The following is an 8653-nucleotide window of genomic DNA, read 5'->3' on the forward strand; positions in this document are numbered from 1 at the left end:
GGCCTGCCGTCGCTACCGCCACGGCTGCTGCCTCGCCACGGTCCCACAACTTGTGACGAAAGAGGGCGGGGCCCCGGTTCGCGCAGCCGTAGTAGCTACTTTTCCGCGGCGGAGCGCATGCGTGGCGGAGCCGTAACGATTTCCCCCGGCAAGCTACTTGGCTCCTTCGGTTCCCCGTGCTAAACCTGTTAACTACATTAGCGCAAAATTAATGTTACCTGAAGCATAAATTGAGCTGCTTGTAGTATTCCCGTGGAGAATAAGTGCGCTAAGGCTATGGCTAGAACTAAAAGCAGAGCTTCTGCGTTTGGGCTAAACCTGGACTTTCTGGTAGGAAGTAAACTTCAGAGTAGTGATCGTTAGTATTAACCACTCTCTCCTTAGCCTTTGTCCTTAACAGTGGTGCCAAGAGACCCAGAAAACCGACTAGTGTGGGAGGAGTCTGAAGATAGTACCCTCTCACACACCTTTGTTTCTTTCTTCCATTCATTCGCAAAACAAATAATTGCTGGCAGTCTAGTACTTTTTAGGCCCCACCTGCAGCATATATAAATTCGGGTTAGGGGTTGAATCAGAGCTGCAGCTTCTGGCCTATGCCACAGCCACGCAGAATCAGAGCTAGGACTGTGACCTACACCACAGCTCAGGGCAACACTGGCTCCTTAATCCACTGGGCAAGGCCAGGGATGGAACCTGTGTTCTCATGGATACTAGTGGGGTTCTTTACTCGCTGAGCCAGGACAGGAATTCCTAATCAACCATTTTGGTCCTCAACTAATCCTTACCTAACAAGCACCTTTACTTCTTGCCAGCTCCAATTATAATTCTTTTCTTTTTTTTTCTTCCTTTTTACGGCCTAACTTGCAGAATACAGAAGTTGCTGGTCTAGAGGTTGAATCGGAGCTGCACCTGCTGGTCTGTGCCACAGCCACAGCCACACTGGATCTGAGCCGCACCTGTGTTCTACACTGCAGCTTGCTGCAACACTGGATCCTTAACCCACTGAGCAAGGCCAGTTTGATGTGGGATCAAACCCACATCCTCGTGGATACTAGTTCTTAACCCCAATTATAATTCCTCCAATTATAATTTTTAATAAACAACTTATTTAACTACCTGTAAGCTTGTAAGCCTCCCCAATTTTGTAGTCCAGCAGAACACGATTCAAGTGCTTCTTAAACCTGTGTCTCCCTCAGTAAAGAACTTATATAAAGCTAAACTCATGAAGTTCCCACTGTGGCCCAACAGGATCACAGCATCTCTGCAGTGTTGGGATGCAAGTTTGATCCCTGGCCTGGCACAGTGGGTTAAGGACCTGGTGTTAGGCTGCAGTTGGCCCAGGAACTCCATGGCTTTCCATATTACTTAGTGAAAAATGCCCTACACTCCATTACTTCTGTGATCTCACTTGTTTTTTGTTGTTGTTGTTGTACCCGAGGCATGTAGAAGTTCCTGGGTCAGGGATTGAACTCACAGCACAGCAGTGACAATACCGGATCCTTAACCACTAGGCCACGAGGGAACTCCTGTAATCTCATCTACTGCTCTTTCCTTTACTCATTCAGCTCCACAGCTACAGAATCCTGACCCCTTGTTGTTCCTTGAACATGCCAAGTATACAAGGCCTTTGCACTTGTTGCTTTCTGCCTGAATTACTTATCATTCAAATAGCTGCATGGTTGGTTCCCTCACTCCTTTGGATTTTTATTCAAAATCTTAGAGAAGCCTTTCCCAACCTCTCTACTTAATTTTGAAGGCTGCTTGTCATAGTTAATCAGACCAATTTTTTCTCTTTTTTTCTTTTTCCATAATACTTATCACAGTATTAGTCCTAGATAATTTACTTATTATATTTATTGCTTATCATCTGACTCTCTCTACTAGAATGTCAGCTCCATAAAGGCAGGAATTACTGTTCACTGATAGATCTTAAATGTCTGCAGTAGCACCTAGCACAGTTAAATATTTGTTGAATTAAAGAACCACATCTTTGGAGTTCCCGTGGTGGCTCAGTGGTAATGAACCCAACTACTGAGGATGCAGTTTCAACCCCTGGCCTCACTCAGTGGGTTAAGAATCTGGCACTGCCATGAGCTGTGTAGGTCACAGACACAGCTTAGATCTGGCATTGCTGTGGCTGTAGCATAGGCTGGCAGCTACAGCTCTGATTCAACCCCTTGCTGCATCTGCTGCTGCTGGCCTACACCACAGCCACAGCAACACCAGATCTGAGCTGCATCTGCCAACTGCAGGTTTGATCCCTGGCCTCACTCAGTGGGCCAAGGATCTGGTGTTGCCATGAGCTGTGGTGTGGATCACAGATGTGGCTCAGATCTGGCATTGCTGTGGCTGTGGTATAGACCAGCAGCTGCAGTTCTGATTCAGCCCCTAGCCTGGGAACTTACATATGCCAAAGGTGCAGCCCTAAAAAACAAAACAAACAAACAAACAAAAAAAAGCCCAGAGAATAACAAGTATTGGCAAGGATCTGGAGAAACTGGAACTCTGTGCACTGTTAGTGGGAATGTAAAATGGTACAACCACTGTAGAAAACAGCATGGTGGTTTATCAAACAATTAAAAGTAGAATGACTCTATGGCCCAGCAATTCTCCTCTCAGTATATACCTCCAAAACCAAAGCAGAGTCTCAAAGATTTGTACACCCATGTTCATAGCAGCATTATTCAGAGTAGTGAAAAGATTGAAGCAACCTATGTGTTCACTGACAGATGAATAACCAAAATGCAGTATACACATACAATGGAATATTATTCATTCATAAAAAAGGAATAAATTTCTGATACATGGTACACGAATAAACCTTAAAAATATGCTAGGTTTGGAGTTCTTATTGTGGCTCAGTGGTTAAAAAACCCAACTAGTATCTGTGAGGACTGGGGTTCGATCCCTGGCCTTGCTCAGTGGGGTAAGGATCCGGTGTTGCTGTAAGTTGTGGTGTAGGTCGCGGACGTGGCTTGGATTTGGCATTGTTGTGGCTGTGGTATAAGCCGGCAGCTACAGTTCCAATTCTACCCCTAGCCTGGGATCTTCCACACGCTATGGGTGTGGCCCTAAAAAGACAAAAAAAAAAAAAGCTAGGTTAAGTAAGCCAGACACAAAAAGGCAAATATTGTATGATTCCATTTATATGAGGTGTCTAAAATAGACAAATAGAAAGTAGAATAGACAAAAAAGTCCCAACCTCCAGGTAATTAAAAATCTAATGGAGGGAGAAAGACACAATAGTAATAAATCACAACTTACAGAGAAATAAACTACTATGGAATTCTGCTGTGGCACAGTGGATTAAGAATCCAACTGCGGCAGCTTGGATCGCTGTGAAGGTGTAGGTTTGATCCTGGGCCCAGCACAGTGGGTTAAAGGATCCAGTGTTGCGGAGTTCCCATCGTGGCGCAGTGGTTAACGAATCCGACTAGGAACCATGAGGTTGCGGGTTCGGTCCCTGCCCTTGCTCAGTGGGTTAAGGATCCAGTGTTGCCGTGAGCTGTGGTGTAGGTCGCAGACGCGGCTCGGATCCCGAACTGCTGTGGCTCTGGCATAGGCCAGCGGCTACAGCTCTGATTAGACCCCTAGACTGGGAAGCTCCACATGCTGCGGAAGCAGCCCAAAAAAAAAAAAAAAAAAAAAAAAAAAAGGATCCAGTGTTGCCACAGCTACAGCTCGGATTCGATCCCTGGCTCAAGAATTTCCAATATGCCAAGGGTACAGCCATTAAATAAAAAAAGAAAGAAAGAAACTTAGAAAGTTAAACTCAAGAGAAGAAAAAGAGAATATGAGAAAGGAAGGGAACTCTCTTGCAAAAGGAGTCAGAGAAGGAATCTTGGAGAACATCCAAACCGAGATCCTGGTGTACAGCTGAGGAGAGGAGAAAACAGCATGTTCTGTGATCCTGAAGTACATCTGAAGAGACAAGTAGCTAGAGAGAAAAGCAAGGTTCAGTCAGGAACGGCCTTAAATGCCATGTTAAGTGGTTTAGACTTTATCTTGAAAGTAGTGGGAACTAATCACTAACTTAAGCAGCGAAGTGAAAAGGGATCAAAGTTGCATTTTAGAACAATCACTCAGGCTGAGGTGTGAAGGCCAGTCAACAGGGATGCAAGGAGATTGTTCTATGGCTATTGTAGTAATAGAAGTAATAGAAGAGTTATAGTAATAGAAGAGTTATAATGATAGCTGGGACTAGAGTTGTGGCATTTAGTCATCGAGACAACCAGAAGGGATTAAATGGATTGTGACGACTGAGTGAGCAGGAGGTAACAATGATCAGGTTTCTGGCACAAATGGGGGATTATTAACTGCTAACATTTATTAAGTTCTATGTGCCAAACACTGTGCTAAGTATTTGAGGTGTTTATCTCATTTAATCCTTACCACAAACCTGTAAAGTAGGTACAATTATCCTCATTTTACAGGGAAGAATAGAATTTATGTTATATAAACTTGCCAAGATGATGAGTGAATCTAGATCTTTCTGACTATAGAGTTCCCTGGTGGCTCAGCAGGTTAAGGACCTGGCATTGTCACTGCTATGGTTCTGGTTACTGTTGTGATGTGGGTTTTATCCTTGGCTCAGGAACTTCCACATGCCTTGGGCAGAGCAAAAACAAACAAAAAAATAAATAAAATAAATAAATAACTATGTATGTAAGGTAGCTGGCACAGACTAGAAGCTCCAATATTTGCCTTTCCCTTCAATTACCTACATTCCATTATTACTTTACCTTGTTAGTATACAGTGAGTTATTATTCCTTAGTATTTCCAATTAACATAAAGACAAACTCTTTCTTTGCACTTAGCACACTTCTGAAAATTTTAAAGTACAATGCCACAGTTACTCAAGAGTCCCACTTTTAAAGGGGTACCTGTTTCCAGAGTACTAAACATTATGAAATCATTAAATTATGATTGGGGAGTTCCCATTGTCGCTCAGTGGTAATGAACCTGACTAGTATCCATGAGGATTTGGTTTCCACCCCTGGCCTCAAAAATGGGTTAAGGATTTGGCGTTGCTGTGAGCTGTGCTGTAGGTCGCAGACATGGTTTGCTTCTGGCATTGCTGTGGTGGTGTAGGCCTGAAGCTACAGCTCCAATTCGAACCCCAGCCTGGGAATTTCCATATGCTGCAGATGTGGCCCTAAAAAGACCAAAAAAAAATATGATTGGAATAGGCTGCCAGAGGTAATCTAGTGGACATCTAAGAGATGTAATAGGTGCCTAAGATCAAGGTAGGAGATAGTATATCTATTACTTTGTAACTGTAAGTACTAAAACACCACCCTCCTAAACCCAATGCAGGAAGATTAGGGCAATCCCAACTCATGAAATGACCATAAGAAATCTTCTAGCTTCCCAGAGCAGAGCAGAAGTTCTCTCTCCCTTTCATGACAGTACAAGCTGGCTGTGACTTCAGCCAGCCAGTTACCCTCTTCTCAACTGGCTACCTGCCACAACCCATCACTCTTCACTGTTCCAAGGAACACAATGGTCAGGACTAGAGATTAGGACAGGAAGGGGATCATCTTAGATACAAATTCCAGAACTTTGCCACTCCTTTGGAGGGAGGTCAGAAGCAACTAGACTCAAGAGAAAAGTTGTCAAGTAACGGAAAAATGTTGCTAAGTAACAGGTTTAGTTTTGCTATCACAAACATAACCTACCATTTTGGCAGAAGCCATGACTTTATTCTTTAACAAAAGCAATTGGCAGGGGGTGATTCCATGCCATGGCTCAAAATCATTCAAAAATGATGCACTGAAAACCAAATTCAGAGATTGAAGGGTGATTCAGAAGTATCAGGGTCTAAGTTGTTAACTCGTTAAAATGAAGTTGTACAAAAGTAACCAAGCTGAAGACAGTATACAGAACTTCTCCAACCCTAAGATAAGTTTCTAGAGGGCAAAAACCAGAACTTCCCACCATGGCTCAGTGGTAATGAACCCAACTAGGGTCCATGAGGACCTGGGTTCGATGCCTGGCCTTGCTCAGTGGGTTAAGGATCTGGCTTAGCTGTGAGCTGTGGTGTAGGCCAGCAGCTACAGCTCCGATTCGACCCCTAGCCTGGGAATCTCCATATGAAGAGGGTGCGGCCCTGAAGAAAAAAAAATAGAGGGCAAGAACCAGATCTTCTATTTTTAAGCTATTTCTATTCAGTGCCCAACAAAATGCTTTATTCACCATGCGCCTTATTCCTGATGAGTGGAAGAAATATCAAGCCCTGAGAAACAATCCATCATATCTTCTGTTTAATCAATTAAGTATGATTATTGTGAAAGGGAGGAAAGATACTGAAAACAGAATTAAGGCCAGAAGAAATATGAAGCTACATCACTATACCACAAGGGGGCAATATGTGAACACTTGTAATCTGGACAGGTAGGTTTGGCAGTCTGCTGATTACCTTTTTAATGCAAATTTTATTTATAACACAGTATAATGTAGCTTAAATCAGACATACTTTTTTTTCTTTTTGCTTTTTTTTGGGAGGCCGCACCTGCAGCATATGTAAGTTCCCAGGCCAGGAGTTGGACTGGAGCTGCAGCCATGGGCTACACTACAGCCAGAGGAACTTGGGATATGAGCTGTCTGCAGTCTACACCACAGCTCACAGCAATGCTGGATCCTTAACCCACTGAGGGAGGCCACGGATTGAACCCACATCCTCATGGATACTAGTCAGGTTCGTAATCCCCTGAGCCACAAAGGGAACTCCCAAATCAGACATACTTTTGTTTTCTTACATCCAGAAGTTCCTGGAGTTCCCATCGTGGCTCAGCAGTTGTTGAACCCAACTAGCATCCATGAGGATGCATGTTTGATCCCTGGCCTCACTCAGTGGGTTAAGGATCTGGCATTGGTGTGAGCTGTGGTGTAGGTCACAGAAGCGGCTTGGATCTGGCGTTGCTATGGCTGTGGTGTAGAATTGGTCCAGCTCTGATTGGACCCCTAGCCTCAGAACCTCCATATGCCCCAAGTGTGGCCCTAAAAAAAAAAAAAAAAAAGAAGTTCCCAGGCCAGGCCAGGGATGGAACCCAAGCCACAGCACTGACAAAGCCAAACCTTAACCACTAGGCCACCAGGACCTACTACTTTGACACTGTTTGAGAGGGCTGCAGTCAGGGTATGGGGAGGTAGGGTAGCTACTTCACCTTCTCTCACAGGGGTTGGCACCAACTCTTCTTATACTAGCAGTAAGGCTATCAGGAGACCAAGGCCAGAGGAAACACAGCAGAAGAGGAAGCAGAGCAGCTGGTCTTCCCACAGTGCCCCAGCTGTCAAGAGTCACATGCTCAGGAGTGCCTGCTGAGGAGAGGTAGGGGTGGTAGTGGGGACCTCCACCTGGAATCTCTTTTGAGTACTATAGGGCAATGGTTGGTTCTCAAATTTTAGCAGCAGAGCTTGTTAAACCAGATTACTGGGCTCCAGCCTTATAATAGGATTCTAAAATTTGCACTTCAAGAAATTTCTCAGGTGATGTTGATGCTGCTGATCTAAAGAGCACACTTTGTGAACCACTGTTATAAGTATTTCTGGCTCTGTGCCCTTCTGCCTTTTTTTGGGGACATGCCCATGGCAATGGATCAAAACTTTGCCACTGCAGTGACAACAACCTTAACCCTCTGAGCCACCAGGTAAGTTTTTTTTTTTTTTTTTAACTGCAGGCAGTATGTTTTTATTTATTTATACTTTTGCTTTTTAGGGCCGCACCTGTGGCATATGGAGGTTCCCAGGTTAGGGGTCCAATTGGAGCTATAGCTGCCGACTTACACCACAGCCACGACATGAGACCCGTGCCACATCTGCGATCTATACCACAGTTCATGGCAACACCGGATCCTTAACCCACTGAGCGAGGCCAGGGATTGAACCTGCAACCTCATGGTTCCTAGTTGGATTCATGTCCACTGTGCCACAATGGGCACTCCCTCTTTTCTTTTTTTTTACTTTGTTCTTGTTACCATTCCCCCATTCCCTCTTTCCTACCATCTGTCTATTGCTTTCTTCTCTAACTTTCCATTAGCTTCCTTTAGGAAAACCATAGGAAAGACAAAACAGGGGTGAATTTTAGACTATCTTAAGGATTACTCTAAGCAAGGGTTTCAGCTCTCTACTCTGGTTGGTATGTGTTTCAGAAGTAGAATTTACTCCAAATACATATAGTCTTCCTCTCCTTCCTTTCATCTAATAGTTGGAAGGCAGTTCAGTAAAGAGCAATAGATGCTTTTTCCAATAATAAGATCTTGCTTTGGGTTTCATAAAGATTGGTTGGGAAATGGCAGATACACACCAATACATTTTAGAAAAATTGCCCACCTCTCTTAGACTACTTTTAAAAAGTTACAGGAAAATATGCAAAACAGAGAATTTACCATTTAAATCATTTAAATGTACAGTTCAGTGGCATTAAGTAACTCACATTGTTGTGCAACTATCACTATCATCCACCTTCAGAACCTTTTCATCTTCCCAAATTGAAACTCAATATTCATTAAACAATAATTTCTCATTCCCCTACTCCCAACACTAGCTTTTTTGGCAACCATCATTATACTCTTTTTGACTCAGTTCCTCTTTGATTTAATAAAAGAGAGGGTCCACTCCTGACTAGTGGTATTGGTCCTACATACGCAGGCG

At 43.7% G+C, this 8653-nt stretch overlaps 1 long non-coding RNA gene across 1 annotated transcript; it reads left to right on the forward strand.

Annotated features, from left to right (window-relative positions):
* The first annotated feature begins 117 nt into the window (after positions 1 to 117).
* LOC110260326 (uncharacterized) lies at positions 118 to 1117 on the forward strand. The gene is made up of 2 exons (XR_002343444.2): positions 118 to 330; positions 868 to 1117. It is a non-coding gene; the product is annotated as an uncharacterized LOC110260326 (long non-coding RNA).
* Positions 1118 to 8653: the final 7536 nt, after the last annotated feature.

The sequence above is a fragment of the Sus scrofa genome, chromosome 4, assembly GCF_054392235.1.
Source record: "Sus scrofa isolate SSC_HxYL_T2T_F1_AM1 chromosome 4, Sscrofa_HxYL_maternal_Yorkshire_Landrace_v2.0, whole genome shotgun sequence".
Lineage (NCBI taxonomy): Eukaryota > Metazoa > Chordata > Mammalia > Artiodactyla > Suidae > Sus > Sus scrofa.